At 41.6% G+C, this 9,442-nt stretch overlaps 1 long non-coding RNA gene across 1 annotated transcript; it reads left to right on the top strand.

Moving 5' to 3' along the window:
• Nucleotides 1-404: 404 nt before the first annotated feature.
• LOC116090217 lies at nucleotides 405-7,353 on the top strand. Its single transcript, XR_004118610.1, has 3 exons — nucleotides 405-487; nucleotides 957-1,006; nucleotides 7,065-7,353. It is a non-coding gene; the product is annotated as an uncharacterized LOC116090217 (long non-coding RNA).
• The last annotated feature ends 2,089 nt before the right edge of the window (nucleotides 7,354-9,442 follow it).

The raw sequence follows: 9,442 nt of genomic DNA on the forward strand, positions 1-9,442 counted from the left end.
CTCTCTCTCTCTCTCTCTCTCTCTCTCTCCATTCTCTTTCTCTTGGCTTTTCCACACAGTAGGCTACAACCCAGACACTGAGCCTTCTCCAGACACTGAGCCTTCTCCAGACACTGAGCCTTCTGGACCATGTAAACATCAATGAGAGAATGAATCAATCAATCAACATAACCAACCAACCAGTCAAGCGCGGCCTGCAAACAGTTCTAGCCTGGGTGGAATTACCCTTCAAATGGAACAAACAAAACCTGCTGTCAACGGGTTCAAAACTGCAGAAACAACTGTTGAAGAGGCAGGGCGAAGGAAGAGCGGTGGGTACAGAGGCAGGAAGGGAGAAGCAATGAAAGATGGGCTTGGTATTTCCTGGCTCTGTCTTAATTTAACCTGTTCTTCTAACCTGAGGTGCCGTAAGAAGAGGATTGTGGGAAAGAATCTGTCACCTGGAATTTCCAACACAGTGACATTCACAGCATTCGCTGTATAGCAGGTATTGGTCTGAGCATTTCAGAGTACTAACTCAGTTTTTACAGACACTCTGCGTACCAATCTCCCCATTTTACAAGCAAGCATTGTGGAACAGGTAGGTTAGACATCTTGCTCAGGATCGTGCAACAAGAGGTGTGGCTAGGCTTTGTGTTGTGCCTGCTCTGCTGAGCGCACCGTCTGGTTGGGATGCCTTTAAAACTCTCATCCTGAGGTTGGTGAACACCAGGCTCCCTGCCAGGGATCTGCATGTCCTTTCCTTTTTGGTGAGTTTCTTGTTGCAGTGGTTTAGAAGAGGAGTGTCCCCCACAGACTAACATAATACTTCATCCCTGGCGGTGCTATTTGGAGAAAGTATGAAGCTTTTAGGAAGTGGAGCCTTGCTGGGGGTGGGCTTTAGGACTTTGTAGCCAGTTTTGTCTCTACACCTTGTGTTTGAAGTTAAAGATGTGATCTCTCTGTTTCCTGCTCAGGCTGTCTGCTGCCGTGCCTCCCTGTCATTGTGGACTCGTCCTCTGAAACTGTAAGCCCAAAGGAACTCAGTCTTTCTTAAATTGTTTTCCGTCATGGTATTTTATCACAGCAACAGAAACGAAGCAACTAACACACTTGTATATACAACTCTCTCCTTAGGAACTAGGCTTCTCTCCATAGGATTGACATATTACTTGCTGGTCATAGGTCTCAGAATCTCATGCCTGTGCGGTACATGGGCTTTACCATTGAGCTGTACCTCCAGCATGGATCAACTATATCTTGATTGCCTTTTTTGTTTGTTTTTTTAAACCACGGAAGAGACTAATACATCAGCTTTTATTCTATTATAGATTGTCATATGCATCTAGCACCCTCTCTTTACTTTTGTATATCATGTCACATAATATCACTTGTACATATAATTTTCTATAATTATTTTTGAACATTTTCATATTTAATCTATTAAAACAATCCTTGTTTATTAATGATTACTATAAGATTCAACTTTCAATTTTCAGAGTAAACAGTATTTCCAAGCCTCCTCCTTTATTTTTTTAATTAAATTTATTTACCAATTCATTTTACATCCCAATATCAGCCTCCCCTTCGAGTATCCCTCACACAGATCTTCCCCCCCATTCTACCCTCCCCTTCTCCTTTGTGAAGGATCCCCCCTCTGAGTGTTTGTCCCCCACATTACAACCCCAGGTGCATCCTATCCCACTGAGGCCAGACAAGGCAGACCACTTAGGGAAACAGGATCCACAGGCAGGCAGGCAACAGACTCATGGACAGCCCCTTGCTCCAGTTGTTGGGGGACCCACACGAAGACCAAGCTGATCATATGCTACATATATGCAGTGGGCCTTGGTCCAGCCCGTGTTCATTCTTTGGTTGGTGATTCAAGCTCTGGGTCCAGGTTAATAGACTCTATTGGCTTTCTTGTGGAGTCCCTGTCATTTACAGTTCCCTCAACCCTTCTCCCAACTTCCATAAGACTTCCTGGGGCCCATCTATTGTTTGGCTGTGGGTCTCTGCATCTCTTTCCATTGGCTACTGGGTGGAGCCTCTCAGAGGACAGTTATGCTAGGCTTCTGTTTGTAAGCATAACTGAGTACAACTAATAGTGTCAGGGATTGGCTCCTGCCCATGGGATAGGACTCAATTTGGGGCAGTCATTGATTGGCCATTCCCTCTATCTCTGCTCTATCTTTGTCTCTGGTGGCAAGACACATTTTGGAGTGAAGGTTTTGTGGATGGGTTACTGTCCCTATCCTTCTACTGTGAGCCCTGCCTGGCTAGAGGAAGTGGCCACATCTGGATCTTTATCACCAACTGATAGGAGGCTCAGCTAGAGTTGCCTTTGGGGTCTCTCCTCATCCCAGGTCTGTGGCATATCTACTGCTATGCAGTAGAGCTTGAAATCATGGATGGTGATACCTGTAGAAGTTCTTTTATGTTCAGGATTGTTTTAGCTATCCTGGATTTTTTTTTTCCATATGAAGTTGAGAATTGCTTTTTTAAAGATCTGTAAAGAATTGTGTTTGGATTTTGGTGGGGATTGCATTGAATCTGTAGATTGCTATTGGTAAGATGGCCATTTTCACTATGTTAATCCTACCAATACATGAGCATGGGAGATCTTCCCATCTTCTGATACTTCCCTCAATATTCTTCTTTAGGGACTTGAAGTTCTTAACATACAGGTCTTTTAGTTGCTTGGTTAGAGTTATACCAAGATATTTTATATTATTTGTGACTACTGTGAAGGAGTATAGGAATATAAATGGGCTCTTTCTCAGCCCATTTATGCTTGTATAGAGGAGCACTACTGATTTCTTTGAATTAATTTTGTATCCAGCCACTTTGGTGAAGGTGTTTATCAGCTATAGGAGTTCTCTAGTAGAATTTTGGCGGTCATTTATGTAAGCTATTGCCATGGGCCGAGCCAATCGAAGGTCCTTCAACCCAAGGGAGAAATTGGAGTCCCAGTAAACAGGCGGGCAAGGAGTTGGCGAGAATGACACACAGATGTGAACACGAGGGAGTGTTGAATCTGAATGTATTTTCTCAAAATAGGCATCAGGCTTAAATGGTCATTACAGAAGGCAAAAGGAAGTTAGATAATACACCAGTCAAGGTACATCAAGGTAGTCTGAAGCACCATGGTTCTATAGAAAAGTATATACATTTAAATTGACAGGAACTAAGCAGTGGTCACAACTGAAAGAAAATCAGCTTTATCTAAGGTCATCTTAATCTTAGAAGCCAGGTGCAAATAGTTTCCATTCAGTCTATTGTATAGCCTATGCCAGCTGGTCCTTAATAAATGCCCAACTATGCTAATCTTCTGGGCTAGCAGAGATATGGCCCAGGGATCCCATTGTTGCTAACCTTACCTAGAACAAAAAATAATCTAATTCCTGGGAGTGACTCAGCTGTAATTCTAATGTGGTCTCTCATATGTGACTGTAATGAAGATTCTTAAACTTCAATGCCTGACCTCCTTCACTATCTCCCTACCAATTCTGGAGGTGATTAATCTGAATGGGTAACATTCTTTACGAAATTCCAGGCTGAGGTTCAGCTCAGCATAGACTAGGGTATTGGAACATTGGTGGAGGTCAGAAAGCAATGTCCAGTTTAGCTTAACTATTAGCAAACCATTCCTTGGGGGCACCACTATACTTAATACAGAAAGGAAGCACACGAGACCCTCCATCGGCTATTGCAAGGACAAATCTGTACCACTTCTGAGTTAGGGAATGCCAAAAGGCTCCAGGAGACCAGCTTCTTTGAAGCTTTTTGCCTCATGAACGGCTGTCATTCAGACTTGACTGGAGTGGGTGTGGCAAAATATCATATCATTTGTGAATAGTGATACTTTGACTTTTTCCTTTTTAAGTTGTATCCCTTTGATCTCCTTTAGCTTTCTTATTGCTGTAGCTAGAACTTCAAGTACTATATTGAAGAGAAAGGTAGAATGGACAGCCTTGTCTCGTCCCCAGTTGTAGTTAATTTGATGTTGGCTATCCGCTTGCTCTATATTGCCTTTATTGTATTTAGGAATGCACCACGTATTCCTGATCTCTCCAAGACTTTTAACATGAATGGGTGCTGGATTTTGTCAAAGGCTTTTTTAGCATCTAATGGGATGATCATGTGTCTTTTCTTTCAGTTTGTTTATATAGTAGATTACATTGATGGATTTTTGTATATTGAACCACCCTTGCATCTCTGGGATCAAACCTACTTGACCATGGTGGATGATGTTTTCTTGGATTTAGTTTGCTAGTACTTTATTGATTATTTTTGCATCAATGTTCTTAAGGGAAATTGGTCTGAAATTCTCTTTCTTTGTTGAGTCTTTGTGTGGTTTAAGTATCAGGATTACTGTGGCCTCATAGAATGAGTTTGTCAATGTTCCTCCTGTTTCTGTTCTTTGGAACAGTTTGAGGAATATCAGCGTTTGTTCTTTTTTGAAAGTCTAGTTCTGTGCTAAATCTGTAGATTGCTATTGGTAGGATGGCCATTTTTACTATGTTAACCTTACCAATCCATGAGCATGGGAGATCTTTCCATCTTCTGATATTTTCCTCAAATTCTTTTTTTAGGGACTTGAAGTTCTTGTCATATACTTTTACTTGCTTGGTTAGCATTAACTTGGTTAGCTTTGGCCTGGAGCTTCTTTTTGGTTGGGAGACTTTTAATGACTGCTTCTACTTTTTTAAGGGATTATAGAACTATTCAGATAGCTTACCTAGTGGTGATTTAGCATTGATCATTGGTATCTGTCTAGAAAATCATCCATTTCATTTATATAAATTTTGAGAAGGTTTCATGAGATGCTGAGAAGAAGGTATACTCTTTTGTGTTTGGATGAAATGTTCTATAGATATTAGGTTCATTTGAATCATAATCTCTGTTAGTTTAGTCTTTTATCTGTTTAGTTTGTATTGATGACCTGTCCATTGGTGAGAGTCTCCCACTATTAATGTGTGGGGTTCAGTGTGTGATTTAAGTGTTAGTGATATTTCTTTTATAAATGTAGGTGCCTTTGCATTTGGGGCATAGATGATCAGAATTAATATGTCCTCTTCGTGGATTTTTTCCTTTGATGAGTATGAAGTGTTCTTCCCTGTCTCTTTTGATTACTTTTGGTTGAAAGTCTATTTTATTAGATATTAGAATATCTACCCTAGCTTGTTTCTTTGGTTCATTTTTATCCAGCCCTTTATTCTGAGAAATGTGTGAAGATTTTTCTGGACTTTATGCTGCAAATCTTCTTCTAGTCCTATTATTCTTGGGTTTGACCTGTTCATAATGTCTTAAACTCTTGTATGTTTTGTATCATAAACTTTTTATATTTTGCATTTTCTTTGGCAGATCTATTGATTTTTTTGGTATTGTATCTATGCCTGAGATCCTTTCTTCCATCTTCTGTATTCTGTTGTGTCTGTAGTTCCTGTTCTCTTTCCTAGATTTTCCATCTCCAGGATTGCCTCCATTTGTATTTTCTTTATTGCACAGGTCTTGGACAGTTTTATTCATATCCTTCACCTATTTGATTATATTTTCCTACATTTTTATATTTTTGTCTCATCTTGCCTCTACTTCTTTGGATGTATTTTCATGTGTTTCTTTAAAGGATTTATTTATTTCCTCTTTAAAGGCCATGGATGAAGATGATCATCTTATGCCTCATTTTCCTTAAGATATCCAGGGTTTGCTGTAGCAGGATAGCTGTGCTCTGGCTATACTATATTGTCCTGGGTCTTGTTGTTGTGTTCTTATGCTATCCTTTAGGCATCTGGTTTTCCCTGGTGTTGGCTGGATGATCCTGATGGTAGCAGGACTTCTTAGGGAGGTGGGGGCCAGACAATGGAGGTCAGGGTACCTGACTCAGCTAAGTGTGCCTCAGGTGGGCCACCCCACTGACAAAGGATTGGTGGGACAATGTTCTAAACTCATAGCTCTTGGGGTCTTTGCAGTTCTCCACAAGGAAGCAGGACATTCTAGGGATTCCACAAGGCTCCTCAGGGCAAAAGAGTGAGCCCAGAGCTAGACAATGGGTTTTAGCAAACCACGTGTAACTCACCACTATAGGCTGTGTCTACTTGATTGCTTTTTAACTTGCATACTTCTTTTCTCTACTAGTACAGTTTCTTACAAAATGGAAGCATTCCAAACCAAAATGGGCAGCATAATGCTAAAGATTAGGAGCCACTAATGTCCCACTATATTATAGGAGAAGAGGGAGAAAGGTAGAAAGGAGGGGGGCTGGCCCTAGGTAGAAATAATGGCCACCTCCTGATTCCTGGCAGTGGTCTGGAGGCCCAGGCCATACCAGAGCTGTCATGTTATTGGCCTGGCTTTGGATCCTGGTCATATTGCTTTGAAATAGGAACATCTCTTCATTCTCTTTGAAACTTTTGTTTCTAGATGGAACTTCCTTAGACCTGTTTCCCACCAAGGTGGCATTTCTTGCTTGTCTTCTGTAGCTTATAGCTGCCCTTATCTTCTGCTTTTCCTATTGTTCTCTCTTACTTTTTCTGTACTGTAGCTTCTTACCTTCTCCTTCTCTTTGCATCAACCATTGTCTGACAAATTTCCCTGGCTGCCATAGCTTAGGGTAGCACGGGTGTCTTCAAGCAGAGCTTTCAGTGAAGGCTCCAAAGTCTTTCCCCAGCATTCAGCTTCATCTAAATGACATGACTAATCTTATGGTTATCTTATGGGTGTGAGTATCTTTCTCACCTGGAAGCTTTATAATACTTTCTAATATCTCCACAAGGCCTACTCAGTCTGGGCCATGCTCTTATTTTTTATGTTAGTATGTGGGTATCTTCCCATGTTTCTTATTATTTCACTGACTATCATTCATAGGGAAGAGAATCTAGTGAAAGTAGTTTGGGTCACAAGTACAAATGCCCAAGAAAATGGTCTGAAGTATAAGCTAATGAATCAACATTTTTGAATGTAAGATTCAGGTATGGGGTGGAGGATCCGATGGGAGCTCACTTAACAGCTAATGGATGACCTTCATGTGCCCGTGGCACAGGGTTGAGGGCAGTGGTCACTTCTCTTGCCTATTGTCTCTGCAGGGCCTCATTGTGCAGCCTGACCTCCTCTACCCACTTATTTTGTCGGGATGAAAGCCATCTTCAACTCATCTCATCTTATTCATCCCCACCTCCAGATGACATCTTTCATGCAAGATTGAAGCATCACTATGAGGGAAAGATGTTAGCATTCTATATAAACTCCACCCCAACAGATACCTGGCAGGAGCCAGGTATGCTCCTCCCCATGGTTACTTGGCAACTGCCGGGTAGGCCTAGCTCTATAAAAGGGGCTGCTTGTCCCCTTCTCTCTCTCTTACTCCTGCTTCTCTCCCTTGCCTCTTGCCCACTTTGATCCCCCTCTTTCCCCATTCCCTTACCTCTCTCTCCATGTGGTCATGGCCTGCTCCTACTTCTCTACTCTCTCCATCTCTCTGCCTTTCTCTACCTCTGCTACCCTCTTAACTCCCCTCCCCATGCTCTAAATAAACTATTCTGTACTATACCGGCATGTGTCTGGTCCTTCGGGGGAAGGGATGCCTCTGCAGAACATATTCTTATAGTTCTTTCTTTTTTATGATCACAACAAAAGGTAAGGATACACAGGGAGTAGAGGAGTGGGTATGAGGCCCAGTGGCTAGTCCAGTCAAATAAAGGGCAGAGCTAAAGATCTGCAGGAGAAAAAGGGTTCTCTTTCAAAGGGTATGCAGATCAAACTGGACAAAATTCCTGGCTGCCATAGCTTAGGATAGCAAGAGTGTCTTCAAGCAGAGCTTTCAATGAGGGCTCCAAAGTTTCCCTCCAGAATTCAGCGTCATCTAAATGACATGACTAAGGGATTTATTGTGACTATGTACTATGAAGCACCATTCAGTAAGGTCACAGTGCTGCCCAAGGCATCCAGGAGTATCATGACCATGCAAACCCACAAAATAAACATCAGTGGGAATGATGCTTTTCTGTTTAGGTAAAGATAGTCTCATGCCCATAGACAGAAAACAGAGTTAGAGCAAGAAAGAGGTTGAGGAAGACCCACCTTGAGTCCCAAGTTAACACTTCAATATTAATGTGCAAGATAATAGCATGCTCAAAGCACTTCACCTTAAGAGTTCACAGAGGCACATGGGAAATGTGCCACAACTGTAGACACTGAAGGGGTCCAACATGTTGACAGGGTACTTTTACCCTGTGCAATCATCGGCAAGAAGAGCCCATAAATTCTTTATTTCAGAGGTGGGTTTTGCTACAATTAGCCACCGAGAGTTTGGGGGGTGATTTAAGAGGGATAAGGATGAAGTATGGGGAGAATGAATTTATAAAACTCTTCACTAATCTGAATTTATGGGAGAGTTCTGAGGTTGTCTCATCGGACCACACCTCAAAAGCATCCATCTGTGTGCAATCAGGATGAAATGTTTGCCAACTGTTTATACCCTAAGGGTGGGATGCTCCTCCTAAGAGCTTCTAAAAGCTTTTCAAGCTAGCTTGAAAACAATGGCATATTTACAGTCAACCTGCTCCTTTTCTTCTTTTGGCTGACAGTAATTCAGAGCTTTGCTTTACATTGTTTAGGGCTTTTTATGCAGCCGGTGCAATGCTTGGTCACGTCATGAACTTATCAAAGAAACAATCTATCTTCTTAAAAATTTTAGTAGCCCAAATCTAGGACCTAGGAAGAATGGGAGCCTATGATGAGTGCACACCTAAATCTTTAACGTCAGGCCGTGGGAGGAGGCAGGGTCGGAGGGGGAGGAATTCAAATAACAGCCTAGAGGGATCATTTTGATTCCAAGCAAGAAGTTATTGTAATGAGGTCAGCGCTGGTCCTTATGCTATTAGCCTGACTAGTGAGGACACAGACAAGGCAGAGAAGAAATTAATTAGTATTATGGAGGCTTTACAATCTGAGGTATTCAGAAACTTACAAAAACTAGGTCTGTGTTCGTAAAAAAAAAAAAAAAAAAAAAAAAAAGAGAGATTCTAGAAGAGACCTTATTAAAGCACAGAAGGCACAGCTATTTAAGATGGTGACATACATAGAGGCAGGAATGTGCAGCGAGAAGCTGAAAGGCAGCCAGGCCCTGAAGGAATTTTAGTGGAATTTCTTCACTGAGAGGAGTGGTTAATAAATAGAGCGGATTTCTCAGGACAGAAACTGGAGCAGCTATTACAAAGAGGATTTTTTTTCTCTAGCCCCTTTCTTCACTAGAGAAGGAAGTGATAGGAAGTTGAGGAGGAAAATGTTCAAACAAAGGAAAAACAAGCTCAGCTGCTCTTCCCTCCCCCTCTGGTGCAACCATGTCTCTTCCCAGACGTTTGGAACATTGTCTCATTTAATAATCATAAACTGTCTTGTTGGCTTCCGTTGTTGGTTTGAGATTAATACTAGATATCATTAAGAATATCATGTGATGTTTTAC

The sequence above is a fragment of the Mastomys coucha genome, unplaced genomic scaffold (assembly GCF_008632895.1).
Source record: "Mastomys coucha isolate ucsf_1 unplaced genomic scaffold, UCSF_Mcou_1 pScaffold15, whole genome shotgun sequence".
Taxonomy (NCBI): domain Eukaryota; kingdom Metazoa; phylum Chordata; class Mammalia; order Rodentia; family Muridae; genus Mastomys; species Mastomys coucha.